The sequence below is a fragment of the Astyanax mexicanus genome, chromosome 3 (assembly GCF_023375975.1).
Source record: "Astyanax mexicanus isolate ESR-SI-001 chromosome 3, AstMex3_surface, whole genome shotgun sequence".
NCBI classification, from domain to species: domain Eukaryota; kingdom Metazoa; phylum Chordata; class Actinopteri; order Characiformes; family Acestrorhamphidae; genus Astyanax; species Astyanax mexicanus.
The window spans coordinates 18,100,001-18,115,961 of NC_064410.1; the positions used below are offsets into that span (position 1 = coordinate 18,100,001).

The following is a 15,961-nucleotide window of genomic DNA, read 5'->3' on the forward strand; positions in this document are numbered from 1 at the left end:
CCCTGTGAGCAAGCCAAAGGCGACAGTGGCAAGGAAAAACTCCCTCAAAGCGGGAGGAAGAAACCTTGGGAGGAACAGACTCACAGGGGGGACCCATCCTCCTCAGGTCGTAAACTATTGATGAAAAGAAAATCACATTAAATCACATTAGTTTGCTGTCTACAGTCCGAACCCCTGTCCAGTCTTGGTGGTGCTTGTGTGGCTTCAGAAAACGACGAGCCCAAATCAGTCTTCTTCTTCTTGTTCTTCTTTTTGTTTTTCTTCTTCTTGTTCTTTTTCTTTTTCTTGTTGTTGTTGTTGTTCTTCTTCTTCTTCTTGTTTTTCTTCTTCTTCTTCTTATATTAGCTATCAGGCTTTTCCCAGCTAACAAGACTGTGCCCAGGCTGGTCTCCTTAATACTTTATTTATAAAACCCCCTGTGAGCAAGCCAAAGTCGACAGTGGCAAGGAAAAACTCCCTCAAAGCGGCAGGAAGAAACCTTGGGAGGAACCAGACTCACAGGGGGGACCCATCCTCCTCAGGTCGTAAAGTATTGATGGGAAAAAAAACACATTTTATCACATTAGTTTGCTGTCTACAGTCCGAACCCCTGTGCAGTCTTGGTGGTGCTTGTGTGGCTTCAGAAAAAGACGAGCCTGAATCAGTCTTCTTCTTTTTCTTGTTCTTCTTCTCGTTTTACTTTTTTTTCATTCTTGTTATGCTTATATTAGCTATCAGGCTTTTCCCAGCGACCAAAACTGTGTCCAGGTTGGTCTCCTTAATACTTTATTTATAAAACTCCCTGTGAGCAAGCCAAAGGCGACAGTGGCAAGGAAAAACTCCATCAAAGCGGAAAGAAGAAACCTTGGAAGGAACCAGGCTTATGCTTATGTGGCTTCAGACAATGATGAGCCCGAATCAGTCTTCTTCTTCTTCTTCTTCTTTTTCTTCTTGTTTTTCTTATATTAGCTATCAGGCTTTTCCCAGCTACCAAGATTGTGCCCAGGCTGGGCTTCTTAATACTTTATTTATAAAACCCCCTGTGAGCAAGCCAAAGACGACAGTGGCAAGGAAAAACTCCCTCAAAGCGGGAGGAAGAAACCTTGGGAGGAACCAGACTCACAGGGGGGACCCATCCTCCTCAGGTCGTAAACTACTGATGAAAAAAAAACACATTTAATCACATTAGTTTGCCGTCTACAGTTCGAACCCCTGTCCAGTCTCGCTCATGCTTGTGTGGCTTCGGAAAACGACGAACCGGAATCAGTCTTCTTCTTTGTCTTGTTCTTCTTGTTCTTCTTATATTAGCTATGAGGCTTTTCCCAGCTACCAAAACTGTGTCCAAGCTGGTGTCCTCAATACTTTATTAATAAAACCCCCTGTGAGCAAGCCAAAGGCAACAGTGGCAAGGAAAAACTCCCTCAAAGCGGGAGGAAGAAACCTTGGGAGGAACCAGACTCACAGGGGGGACCCATTCTCCTCAGGTCATAAACTATTGATAAAAAAAAACACATTTAATCACATTAGTTTGCTGTCTACAGTCCGAACCCCTGTCCAGTCTTGGTGGTGCTTGTGTGGCTTCAGAAAACGACGAGCCCGAATCAGTCTTCTTCTTCTTGTTCTTCTTATTGTTTTTCTTCTTCTTGTTCTTTTTCTTGTTGTTGTTGTTGTTGTTCTTCTTCTTCTTCTTCTTCTTCTTGTTTTTCTTCTTCTTCTTATATTAGCTATCAGGCTTTTCCCAGCTAACAAGACTGTGCCCAGGCTGGTCTCCTTAATACTTTATTTATAAAACCCCCTGTAAGCAAGCCAAAGGCGACAGTGGCAAGGAAAAACTCCCTCAAAGCGGGAGGAAGAAACCTTGGGAGGAACCAGACTCACAGGGGGGACCCATCCTCCTCAGGTCGTAAAGTATTGATGGGAAAAAAAACACATTTTATCACATTAGTTTGCTGTCTACAGTCCGAACCCCTGTCCAGTCTTGGTGGTGCTTGTGTGGCTTCAGAAAAAGACGAGCCTGAATCAATCTTCTTCTTTTTCTTGTTCTTCTTCTCGTTTTTCTTTTTTTTCATTCTTGTTCTGCTTATATTAGCTATCAGGCTTTTCCCAGCCACCAAAACTGTGTCCAGGTTGGTCTCCTTAATACTTTATTTATAAAACTCCCTGTGAGCAAGCCAAAGGCGACAGTGGCAAGGAAAAACTCCATCAAAGCGGAAAGAAGAAACCTTGGAAGGAACCAGGCTTATGCTTATGTGGCTTCAGACAATGATGAGCCCGAATCAGTCTTCTTCTTCTTGTTGTTCTTCTTCTTTTTCTTCTTGTTCTTCTTATATTAGCTATCAGGCTTTTCCCAGCTACCAAGATTGTGCCCAGGCTGGGCTTCTTAATACTTTATTTATAAAACCCCCTGTGAGCAAGCCAAAGACGACAGTGGCAAGGAAAAACTCCCTCAAAGCGGGAGGAAGAAAACTTGGGAGGAACAGACTCACAGGGGGGGACCCATCCTCCTCAGGTCGTAAACTACTGATGAAAAAAAAAATCACATTTAATCACATTAGTTTGCTGTCTACAGTTCGAACCCCTGTCCAGTGTTGGTCATGCTTGTGTGGCTTCAGAAATCGACGAGCCCAAATTAGTCTTCTTCTTCGTCTTGTTCTTCTTGTTCTTCTTTTTCTACTTCTTCTTATATTAGCTATTAGGCTTTTCCCAGCTACCAAAACTGTGTCCAAGCTGGTCTCCTTAATACTTTATTTATAAAACCCCCTGTGAGCAAGCCAAAGGCGACAGTGGCAAGGAAAAACTCCCTCAAAGCGGGAGGAAGAAACCTTGGGAGGAACCCGACTCACAGGGGTGACCCATCCTCCTCAGGTCGTAAACTATTGATGAAAAGAAAATCACATTAAATCACATTAGTTTGCTGTCTACAGTCCGAACCCCTGTCCAGTCTTGGTGGTGCTTGTGTGGCTTCAGAAAACGACGAGCCCAAATTAGTCTTCTTCTTCTTGTTCTTCTTATTGTTTTTCTTCTTCTTGTTCTTTTTCTTTTTGTTGTTGTTGTTCTTCTTCTTCTTCTTCTTCTTGTTTTTCTTCTTCTTCTTCTTGTTTTTCTTCTTCTTCTTCTTATATTAGCTATCAGGCTTTTCCCAGCTAACAAGACTGTGCCCAGGCTGGTCTCCTTAATACTTTATTTATAAAACCCCCTGTAAGCAAGCCAAAGGCGACAGTGGCAAGGAAAAACTCCCTCAAAGCGGGAGGAAGAAACCTTGGGAGGAACCAGACTCACAGGGGGGACCCATCCTCCTCAGGTCGTAAAGTATTGATGGGAAAAAAAACACATTTTATCACATTAGTTTGCTGTCTACAGTCCGAACCCCTGTCCAGTCTTGGTGGTGCTTGTGTGGCTTCAGAAAAAGACGAGCCTGAATCAATCTTCTTCTTTTTCTTGTTCTTCTTCTCGTTTTTCTTTTTTTTCATTCTTGTTCTGCTTATATTAGCTATCAGGCTTTTCCCAGCCACCAAAACTGTGTCCAGGTTGGTCTCCTTAATACTTTATTTATAAAACTCCCTGTGAGCAAGCCAAAGGCGACAGTGGCAAGGAAAAACTCCATCAAAGCGGAAAGAAGAAACCTTGGAAGGAACCAGGCTTATGCTTATGTGGCTTCAGACAATGATGAGCCCGAATCAGTCTTCTTCTTCTTGTTGTTCTTCTTCTTTTTCTTCTTGTTCTTCTTATATTAGCTATCAGGCTTTTCCCAGCTACCAAGATTGTGCCCAGGCTGGGCTTCTTAATACTTTATTTATAAAACCCCCTGTGAGCAAGCCAAAGACGACAGTGGCAAGGAAAAACTCCCTCAAAGCGGGAGGAAGAAAACTTGGGAGGAACAGACTCACAGGGGGGGACCCATCCTCCTCAGGTCGTAAACTACTGATGAAAAAAAAAATCACATTTAATCACATTAGTTTGCTGTCTACAGTTCGAACCCCTGTCCAGTGTTGGTCATGCTTGTGTGGCTTCAGAAATCGACGAGCCCAAATTAGTCTTCTTCTTCGTCTTGTTCTTCTTGTTCTTCTTTTTCTACTTCTTCTTATATTAGCTATTAGGCTTTTCCCAGCTACCAAAACTGTGTCCAAGCTGGTCTCCTTAATACTTTATTTATAAAACCCCCTGTGAGCAAGCCAAAGGCGACAGTGGCAAGGAAAAACTCCCTCAAAGCGGGAGGAAGAAACCTTGGGAGGAACCCGACTCACAGGGGTGACCCATCCTCCTCAGGTCGTAAACTATTGATGAAAAGAAAATCACATTAAATCACATTAGTTTGCTGTCTACAGTCCGAACCCCTGTCCAGTCTTGGTGGTGCTTGTGTGGCTTCAGAAAACGACGAGCCCAAATTAGTCTTCTTCTTCTTGTTCTTCTTATTGTTTTTCTTCTTCTTGTTCTTTTTCTTTTTGTTGTTGTTGTTGTTCTTCTTCTTCTTCTTCTTCTTGTTTTTCTTCTTCTTCTTCTTGTTTTTCTTCTTCTTCTTCTTATATTAGCTATCAGGCTTTTCCCAGCTAACAAGACTGTGCCCAGGCTGGTCTCCTTAATACTTTATTTATAAAACCCCCTGTGAGCAAGCCAATTGCAACAGTGGCAAGGAAAAACTCCCTCAAAGCGGGAGGAAGAAACCTTGGGAGGAACAGACTCACAGGGGGGACCCATCCTCCTCAGGTCATAAACTATTGATGAAAAAAAAATCACATTAAATCACATTAGTTTGCTGTCTACAGTCCGAACCCCTGTCCAGTCTTGGTGGTGCTTGTGTGGCTTCAGATAACGACGAGCCCGAATCAATCTTCTTCTTCTTGTTCTTCTTATTGTTTTTCTTCTTCTTGTTCTTTTTCTTTTTCTTGTTGTTGTTGTTGTTGTTGTTCTTCTTCTTTTTCTTCTTCTTATATTAGCTATCAGACTTTTCCCAGCTAACAAGACTGTGCCCAGGCTGGTCTCCTTAATACTTTATTTATAAAACCCCCTGTGAGCAAGCCAAAGGCGACAGTGGCAAGGAAAAACTCCCTCAAAGGGGGAGGAAGAAAACTTGGGAGGAACAGACTCACAGGGGGGACCCATCCTCCTCAGGTCGTAAACTACTGATGAAAAAAAAATCACATTTAATCACATTAGTTTGCTGTCTACAGTTCGAACCCCTGTCCAGTGTTGGTCATGCTTGTGTGGCTTCAGAAATCGACGAGCCCAAATTAGACTTCTTCTTCGTCTTGTTCTTCTTGTTCTTCTTTTTCTACTTCTTCTTATATTAGCTGTTAGGCTTTTCCCAGCTACCAAAACTGTGTCCAAGCTGGTCTCCTTAATACTTTATTTATAAAACCCCCTGTGAGCAAGCCAAAGGCGACAGTGGCAAGGAAAAATACCCTCAAAGCGGGAGGAAGAAACCTTGGGAGGAACAGACTCACAGGGGGGACCCATCCTCCTCAGGTCGTAAACTATTGATGAAAAGAAAATCACATTAAATCACATTAGTTTGCTGTCTACAGTCCGAACCCCTGTCCAGTCTTGGTGGTGCTTGTGTGGCTTCAGAAAACGACGAGCCCGAATCAGTCTTCTTCTTCTTGTTCTTCTTATTGTTTTTCTTCTTCTTGTTCTTTTTCTTTTTCTTGTTGTTGTTGTTCTTCTTCTTCTTCTTCTTGTTTTTCTTCTTCTTCTTCTTCTTCTTCTTCTTCTTATATTAGCTATCAGGCTTTTCCCAGCTAACAAGACTGTGCCCAGGCTGGTCTCCTTAATACTTTATTTATAAAAACCCCTGTGAGCAAGCCAATTGCAACAGTGGCAAGGAAAAACTCCCTCAAAGCGGGAGGAAGAAACCTTGGGAGGAACCAGACTCACAGGGGGGACCCATCCTCCTCAGGTCATAAACTATTGATGAAAAAAAAATCACATTTTATCACATTAGTTTGCTGTCTACAGTCCGAACCCCTGTCCAGTCTTGGTGGTGCTTGTGTGGCTTCAGAAAACGACGAGCCCGAATCAGTCTTCTTCTTCGTCTTGTTCTTCTTCTTCTTTTTCTTATTCTTGTTCTGCTTATGTTAGCTATCAGGCTTTTCCCAGCGACCAAAACTGTGTCCAGGCTGGTCTCCTTAATACTTTATTTATAAAAACCCCTGTGAGCAAGCCAAAGGCGACAGTGGCAAGGAAAAACTCCCTCAAAGCGGGAGGAAGAAACCTTGGGAGGAACCAGAATCACAGGGGTGACCCATCCTCCTCAGGTCGTAAACTACTGATGAAAAAAAAATCACATTTAATCACATTAGTTTGCTGTCTACAGTTCGAACCCCTGTCCAGTGTTGGTCATGCTTGTGTGGCTTCAGAAATCGACGAGCCCAAATTAGTCTTCTTCTTCGTCTTGTTCTTCTTCTTCTTCTTTTTCTACTTCTTCTTATATTAGCTATTAGGCTTTTTCCAGCTACCAAAACTGTGTCCAAGCTGGTCTCCTTAATACTTTATTTATAAAACCCCCTGTGAGCAAGCCAAAGGCGACAGTGGCAAGGAAAAACTCCCTCAAAGCGGGAGGAAGAAACCTTGGGAGGAACCAGACTCACAGGGAGGACCCATCCTCCTCAGGTCGTAAACTACTGATGAAAAGAAAATCACATTAAATCACATTAGTTTGCTGTCTACAGTCCAAACCCCTGTCCAGTCTTGGTCATGCTTGTGTGGCTTCAGAAATCGACAAGCCCGAATCAGTCATCTTCTTCTTCGTCTTGTTCTTGTTCTTCTTCTTCTTGTTTTTATTCCTCTTGTTCTTCTTATATTACCGAATCAGTGTTCTTCTTCTTCTTCTTCTTCTTCTTCTTCTCATATTAGCTATCATGCTTTTCTCAGCTACCAAGACCTGAATGCTGTTGAAAATCTGTGGTGTGATTTAAGGTGGACTGTTCATGCTAAGAAATCATCAAACCTGACTGAACTGGAGATGTTTTGTAAATGTTTTGTGAATTATATAATTATTTAATAAACATGTGATGGTTCAGTTTAGAAAACTGTAAACATTTTGCATGGTTTTGACTAGCATCACAACCTGACATAAAATAGCACATTTTTCAAAGACCAGCATTGCTTTAAGTTAATAAATAACAGTAAATGAAACATTTCAGCGATGCAATGAAATTTTGAGCAGATAATTATATAAATATTTAACCAACATTTATGATTTTTTGGGGGGGGAAATGTGCAACATTTACAGTGTTTAAAAACTAGCAGCACTGTCATCTACACAACTTTACACAAAAATCACAGTTTTCAAAAGACCAGCTTCAATTAAGTTCAGTGAGAGAAATTTGGCCTGTTTTGGGCTTAGACAAGTGCATTAAAGTCAGGCTGATCTCATGTGGAAATGAGGAGGTCAGCACACAAGTGATCAAATCTGTTTTATTAACAACTTAATAAATATGGACTTTTCCTAAGGTTGGTATCTCATTATTCCAAAATGATACAGTAATATCACTTGAAACAGATATCTTTAATACATGAGAAAGAGATATTAAAAAGTTAGTTTAGTGTTGTGATATGATAATCCTTTCATTTTCCTGTTTTATAGGACTCCTAACGCTTGTCTTATTTTTCAGTATTATTACTGGAAACCTCTATAGTGAATACAATTATTAACAATGTTCTTCAAGTCATCAATGATATCATGTGATAACCAATAGATTTGCTTATTTTATAGGGCTAAACACATTTCTGAAATTGTTACTTACACTCAACAGATAGGTAGTTGTGTTTCTAGTGTATATTTGTTAATTAGACCTGGTTTAATTATGTTTATTTAGCTGGAAAACTAGTTTCTGTTCTATTTTCAGTCTCTGCACGAGAAGCCTGAACTTTCTGCAAAAGGAGGATCTACTAAATGTTGATGTACCTTTTCTGTTTGGGCCCAGATTAATGCACCTGCCTAATTTAATTTCAAGAATTATTGCAGACTTTCTGTTAATCCTATAAACTTCATTTCACTTCTCAAATATCACTGTGTTCATCTGCTATATGATATATTCAACTAAAATTACTGATCTGAACAACCAATGATTTATAAAGGAAAATCATAAAAATGATCAGTGGTGCTCAAACTGTTTCATATCACTCTCTGTATATGAGGCAAGCAGTGTATATTTCCTTTGGGCCACTTTTAGTTGCTGTGTGAATGTAGCCTTAGAGAGAGAATCAAAGACACTCACCCTCTCTTCAGGACGATCTGCTGACTGAGGCTCAGGGTTCTAAACACCTCCCTTTAGAACCTGCCGGTTACCATGGAGACGCTGCTGAGCTGCCTGGTCTAGAATTCTATGACATCACTGAGGGCATCACACTGCGTCTAGTTCTATCTGAACTGAATAACCGCAGTCACTATTACATAGTTTATTCACAGTGCCTAAAACCAGGGTTATTCCAAAAAATATTGATTATTTCTGAACTCTTAAAAACTTTATAACTTGTTTTCTTTGCATTATTTGAGTTCTGAAAGCTCTGCATCATTTTTCTTTTCAGAATAGTGATGGCTATATGATGGATATATTTTAAACAATATTGTGATGGATATATTTTAAACAATATTGTAATAGCAAATATGTGTATAGTTTTTAAAAGTACTACGGTCTGTTACAACTAATAATTAATTCATAGCAATTATTGTGTAGATTTTACTTGCATTTCATTGTTATTCTATTAGTAAGTTATTGTTGTGTTTTTCTGTTGTGGTGATGATTACGATATAAATAGCCTAAATAATACATTAGTAACATATTTTTGGCATAATATTGTAAAGATTGTGAGTTTTTCACAGTTTCTGCTGGGAAAGTCTGACCGAACACGTCTGGAAACACCTTAGTTAAAACCACGGTGGTTCAAACCAACATAGTTCCGACTTCTGTGGTACCAACAAAGTACGACGGTTTCGGGAAACCGTCGTACTTCAGATGTTAGTTAGTTTAACGATGCATCGTACCACGTTAGTTCAATGCTAGGCTCCGTCGTTGTACGGGAAACACATCCCAGTTTGATTGTGCAGGTGTAAAAACCAGAGGTGGAATGTAATGAATAACATTTACTCAAGTTACTGTAATTGAGTAGATTTTATGAGTAATTTGTAATTTTTAAAGTAGTTTTTAAAATAGGTAATTTAACTTTTACTCAAGTACATTTTGACACGAGTAATCTACTTCGCAACATTGGAAAACTCCCCATTACTGAGTAAAAAATAAAATGCTGGGAAAAAACAATTGTCTGAATTAAAAAAAAATATTAATTGGCGCGGATGCGCTGGCACACGGATGCTCGCACGTGGAATAACGAGGCAATAACGTCCTCATGAGAAAGCATGTGGTTGTAAGTATTTTTTATCATTAAATGATTATCATTAAATCTGCCTAAATGTTACAAAAAACATTTAAATAGCAGTTAAAGCAGAGCAATGGCAAGTTAAAAAATAACAATACACTGTAAAACTATAAAAATACAGTTTATAGTCACCTATATGACCATAACTTTTGTTATGGTCATATAGGTGACTATAAACTGTATTTTTTAAAAGTAAAGAAAAAAATTGGATCATAGAAACCTATGCCACTTGTTCTTGAAAATGTTTTATGTGGTGGTCTGAACAAATACTGCCTGAAAGGTCCAAATTATTATGTGAAATAATAGTTCATTAAAACAATTTTACTTATGATTTGTTTTTTTGTTTTTTTTAAGAAATTAAAAGAAACTATATAACTTTTACTCAAAGTAAATTTTAAATTGAGTACTTTTTATTTTTACTCGAGTAGATTTTTGGATGGGTACTTTTACTTTTACTTGAATGGACTTTTAGCAAAGTAAAGGTACTTTTACTTAATTAAAATTTTTCTGTACTTTTTCCACCGCTGGTAATATCAATAATCACACTCGGACCGAAACCTGCTAGAGAAGGTGGTCTCGGTCTCTGAGCTGTTCTTATGCGGAGAGAACGCTCCTAATCTGACCCAACTATCTAATATACTCCTTTTATTTGAGCTAAACTGATAAGATGCAGTTTAATTTGATATATTAGCCAGATAATGCTAATTACCACAGCTAGGAACAAACACTGTTCATACACACAGCTCCATGCTGTTTACACATGCAGTCTGTGCTGCGTTCACTGCTGGCAGCCTCTTACTTCGTGCACATCTGCACTGCACGTCTTGTTGAAAACACTGTGAAAGTGCAGCATTTTAACGTTCTGTGTTAAAGCAGTTTCACACTGCACAGATATACACGCTGGAACACAGAATCTTCTCACTATATTTACTTTCTCCCGCGCATGACAGCTCTCACTAAAGTCTGTAACTAAAAAGTATTTTTCGAAGTCATCTAGTTTTTTAACAAATTTAGTTTTGTGAATATAAAATGCCCAGCTTCCTCTTTAAGTCTTAAAAAAGATAATTCCCAAAAGAGCAAGGAAATACACAATTAAAAAAAAATGTTCAAAGGACTCCTTTACAGAAAACACATGCATGACTTATATAAAAAAATGAACACAAACTGAAAACACGCAATTTCCTTTGTGCAAGCAAAGAGTACCATTCAGAATAGAAAAACATACCCTTTTAAAATCAGTAATTGAACTGATTTCAAAACCAAATTTGTTGCAGAATAAAAAAAAACTGTGATTACGTATCTGTTAAATAAACTAAATATTACTGTTAAACCAAATATCCATTAACAAGGATTTACCCTTATGGATAATATATTTATTGTTACAGAGTAACAGCTCAAGAGGTGAGAAATAATGTTTGTAGATCATCAACCAGTATGCATCTTCTGCACACAGTTTACTATATTATTTAGAGTATAATTTAAAGAGCTAATATTTATTGCATTTTTAGTCATTTTAATACCAAGCATGTGCAGATCTACTGGGGTGACAGCTGCTGCCCTAATAGAAAGCATTGCCACCCCTGCTGTCACCCCAGAATTAAAAGAAACGTTATTATAGTCAATTGGACTTTTACGAAAGCGAATCTCCTGCAGTAACTGCAGTAAGGTATAATGAAACAAATTATAGAGAAAGCTCATAAAGTTGCGAGTATAGTTATGATGCTGATTTTGAGCGTATAAAAATCTTATTTTGCTAACTACAACGTATGTCAGGTCCAGAGATGTCACTTACTTAGTAACGCATTATTCTAATCTGTTCATTTTTCTAGTAACTAGTAATCTAAAGTGTTATTATTTCCAATCCAGTAAACACATAAAAGGAAAATATCCAAGTCAGTTTCCTTAGTAAAAAGATAGTGTAACGTCTGGCTGGTTGCATTGAAAGGATGGATAAAAAAGACGTTTACAGTCGTCGCATTATTGCTGAAACTTACAATGGTTGCTGCTTTTAGAGGGCTCTGGTTATTAGAGCCCCTACCAGGGGGCCCTATAGAGAAGAGAAAGGAATACTATTAGAGGGCCCTTGATCAGGAGGGCCCCTGCTATGGGTCCCTTGACTTCCATAGAAGTAATTTACCATGGCTCCTTGACTTTCTAGGGACCTACAAATTATCAGACAAGCTTTCATATTTCATAACAGATGTTTTTTGCAAATATGCGATTCAGGCTTTACTTAATGTTTCTGAATTTGTATTGTTTTAAAATTATTATGTTCAAGTTCTCTTAAGCGCAGAGACACAAATTAATTTATTTAATTATTAATTTGATGAATACTACCTTTGACACCGATTAAATTGAGTGAATGTGGCCAAGGGTGTGACAAGAAGCCATTTGATTAGTTTCATGTTTCCCCTTTAATTAACAACAGTAAAGAGACCGGTGGTCACTCTAGCTCTGAAGAAATGCATGAAAGGAAAAGTGCCTTTTCATACAACAGAACTGCAAGCTCATTTTACTGAGCAGCATAATTTGATTTGGTGACAGATGATGAAACAGCAAGTGGTTTTGTTATTGTAGCTTTGGCTGGGTATGCGTGTAACCCTGATATATTTTTTCTGATTATTTATTGGAAAACATTTTATTCAGCTTGTTATTTAATGACTATATAATGACATTTTGACATGACTTACATGTTCAAGGCAGTGTGAAGGGGTCTCGACAATAATTAAACTTGATTTAATATTATTAATCACATAAGGGGGCCCAGACTATCCTTAATCAGTCCTTGGTTTGTACTTGGTACCTTGGTTTTAGAGTTCTTTTAAGGGACATTGCAGTAAAAATTATTATTATTATTATTATTATTATTATTATTATTATTATTATTATTATTATTAGTAGTAGTAGTAGTAGTAGTAGTAGTAGTAGTAGTAGTAGTAGTAGTAGTAGTAGTAGTATTAGTAGTAGTAGTAGTAGAAATGGTGTTTGTATAAGAGCACCAACCATTCAAAATTTTTAATGGAACACTGACTGAAGTTTAGTGATACAACACTAACTGATGTCTATGAGACAATGTTAAATAAAACTTATTTAAAGTAGTGATAGTAAAAGTGGGGGTTTTGGGAGATTGAATAGAATATACAAGTTGATTCAGAAAAAGGTTTGATCTAGTAGGATGTTTGAATTATCATCCACCACAGTGACATCTGGTGGGCAATCAGACACCTTACTTGTTTGTCTTCAAGTTCAAATAATCCCAAACAGACCAAGGTTTTTTGAGATCCTTACATCACATTGCAATGCTTTGCATCTCTGTTAAAATGTGGTAACGTTGTCATATATCACGTTTACCGTTCTGAGATCAGAAATAAGACATTTAAACACTCATTTATAAACCATAGAGGACCAACACATTCAGATCTCAGTTCAGCTGCTTGCACTTGCTTAGGAGCAAAATGTGCAAAAAGATTAGAAACGTTTTGAAACTGTGTGACATAACGAAACCTGTTTTTGGACAGTCACATGGATTTTGAGTTTGACAACACTAGTTTAAAGATTGTTTTCCCATCATCATTATTAAAATATGTAATGCAACCACAATTCAGCATTAATGTAATATTATTTGCAATCTGGGACAACACAGACCCCAGCGTCCCTTATTTTAAATTCTAAAAGGTGGCAACCCTAGTTACTAAAGGCAGAACACGGAAGTGGAATGGAAAAGGGTTTTTAGAATAAATTATGATTATTTGTCCGCTCTCTCTCATGGTAGCCTAACTAAACTACATTAACTAATCTACAGTTTATTTGTATAACTGTTGTGAACGGAAATAATATAATATTTCGGAACTGACTTTTATAAACTCTCTGCTGCCGCCCCTCTGATTGTTTACCCGCGGACTGAGCTTTTAGAGTATCCTAGCAACGCTGGCCGCGTTCTCATTGGTTGAGAGACTTGCAGCACAACCAATGAGAAGCGTCTGCTTTGTTCCGGTATGCATAGAGGCGCTGAGAAAAAAAAAAAAAAACACTTTTTAGTAAAATAATTTAATAAAACACTATATTCTAATTTCTAAAAACAGATATTTTTTTTATTCGAGAGGGAGGCGCGAGTGAGACCTGCATTGGGCTGAATGGGACTACCGCTAAATCTAAAAACCCATTAAATTAAAAACAGTATCTATCTGCTTGTCCAGGATATTCCATTAATTTCAGAAAGCAAAGAAAACGCACCTGTATGTTTTAAACAGTAAAGTAACAGTAAACAAGGCGGTAAAGACGATGCATTGCTGCTACTGTAAACTGATTGGTTGTTTTTTGTTTAGGAAATAACACATTTTTCAGTATAATGATCAAACGTTTAAAAAGTACGATTTTGCTCAGTTTCTCCATATTAACTCAGCAGTAGTTGCCTTTAGATTCTAAAGTCAGTATTATTCCGTATTTTGTCTGTGTTTTATAATAAAATAATGAAAATAAAAAACTAAAGAACAAAAATAGAAGCTAAACTCGCAGGATTGGCTGGTTGTTAAATGTGCCACTAGATGGCGCTGTTCACTTACATACTGTCATTCTTTGCACTGTCGCAGAGCACAGACACTGCACAAGTTTACCAGCAAACAGAACCCCTCCAAGATTTCCAGTAAGAGACTGTACTGTGGTGCTGTATTGTGTGCACTGGTGATTATTGTCCTGATCTCCAGCCTGTTAAACACATGGAGCTCAAGTCAAAAAAATTGGACTAATTATTTTTCAGATTAATTTTTACTTCTACTTCTTAAATTTTCACACAATTATCTTAACTTTCTACTATTTACGTTTTTAAAATACATTTTAATTTTATATTTAAACAATTACTCCTATTAGATTTTACCTTGTTTCCATCATCGTTTAAAAAAATCCTTTCCAGATAAATATCTCCATCTGGATAGAGTAAATTTGTTTGTGGTTGGATGGAAAGTATAAACATATTCCATTCCGACACCCTATTGGTTTATACCTGATCCATCACACCTGCACATGTTATGCTCACACTCCAGCAATAACATAGCAGACGTATGTCTGTCTGCCTAGTATGAAGATAATTTGTGCAGAGACTTAAGAGAACTCATATAAAATATCCACCAATCTTCTTTAATGCATTTTCTATGGGCAAATATGTGGCTGAAACAGATATACAAGGGCATCCCCAGTATTCAACATTAACATTTTAATATAACATTATAGTAATTATAGAAAAAGGGAGGGGGAGGGGTGTAGTGTATGGAGCATATGGAGCATTATATTTTCTGAACTGTGCATTTGTTTGTTTTGTTTTACTAAAGCTTTGTCCATTTACTTGTTTTTAACACTGGAGCAGTGCAAAACAAAGCTTTTATAATGCTCAGCATTTCACTGTGCATGAGCTCCTCCAACACAAGCTCCAATGACAATCAATATGGCATATTATGTATGCTATATAATGCATACATGCAAATCTCTGCTCAAAACTCAACTACATGGTTTGCATCCACCACTGCTTGTTGAATAATAAATTATGCCTTTTTCCACATACAGCTAACTCATGATTCACGGGATGGTGGGACCAGACCGGTCCTGATGTGAGTTCAAGTTACAAAGTTTTTTTTCTGTTTTAAATTCCTCCTGCTTTCTTCTGAACTGGAGCTGATTTTTGGATCAGAGTTGAGTTTTAAATCCTACTCTACAGGTTTTGAAGCAGGACGGTAGAGTAGGCGGAATATTCATGAAGTTAGAGAGAGCGAGAGAGAAGGGGGAGAGGTTGGATGGAGAGAGAAGTGGGAGAGAGAGAAAAGAGCAGAATGTGGGTTGGAAAATATCAGAGAGGGAGAGGATGGAGAGAATGTGAGGGAGGTGAGTGGAGAGGATAAGAGAGATAGAGAGGCCAACCTGCTTTGAATGTAAAACAGTGAGTGGGGGAAATGGGCCCACTATCACATTCTTTCGTCATCAATAGCATCATAGACAATTCCCATGTGTCTATGTGTGCGTGTGTTTTTGTGTGCGTGCGTGCCTGTGTGTGTGTGTGTGTGTGTGTTGGCGGGATGCTTCAGAGCCCATATTCTGTTTGTGTGAATATGAATATGACCCCAGGCTTTGTTTCTGCAGGGATGAAGCAAACAGGCCCAGATGGCTCCAGCTCCAGTACTGGAACCAGTTAAAGCCTCTTTTTGAGCCAGAAAAGTTTCTACAGGTATTCTGTGAGGGTTCTGTGCTGTATATAGAACTCTTCTACACTCAAAATGCATTTATGAGAAAGGTGCTCCCCTCTAATAATAGCTATTAATATATTTATTGTTGTTATTATCATGTAAATGTATTTTTCTATGCTGCAACACAATGCAACCTATGAGACTGTGCACCAGTGCACATAACAAAATCCATAAAGACATAGATGAGCGAGTTCGGTATAAAATAATTGAATTGGCCTGCGCAAACCTGATATGAACCTGATATAGCATCTTTTGACTGAACCCACTCATTTTTTTGTGATCAGAGGTTTTGGAACATGTCACATTCAGTCAATAAATAGCGCTGAATGTCTAGGTTCAGTTTCAGATTTGGGTTTTGTCTCTGCATTTATAGATAG

General features: G+C 38.2%; 1 long non-coding RNA gene across 2 annotated transcripts in view; it reads right to left on the reverse strand.

The window, feature by feature from the left end:
- LOC125799440 (uncharacterized) overlaps positions 1-8,207 on the reverse strand; it is a 16,677-nt gene extending 8,470 nt beyond the window's left edge. For both annotated transcript variants that reach the window (XR_007438402.1, XR_007438401.1), the window contains exons 1-3: positions 5,830-8,207; positions 479-2,801; positions 1-64 (exon numbers count right to left, since the gene is read on the reverse strand). The exon at positions 1-64 is cut by the window's left edge. This is a non-coding gene — a long non-coding RNA (uncharacterized LOC125799440). The remainder of the gene's footprint in view (positions 65-478; positions 2,802-5,829) is intronic.
- Positions 8,208-15,961: the final 7,754 nt, after the last annotated feature.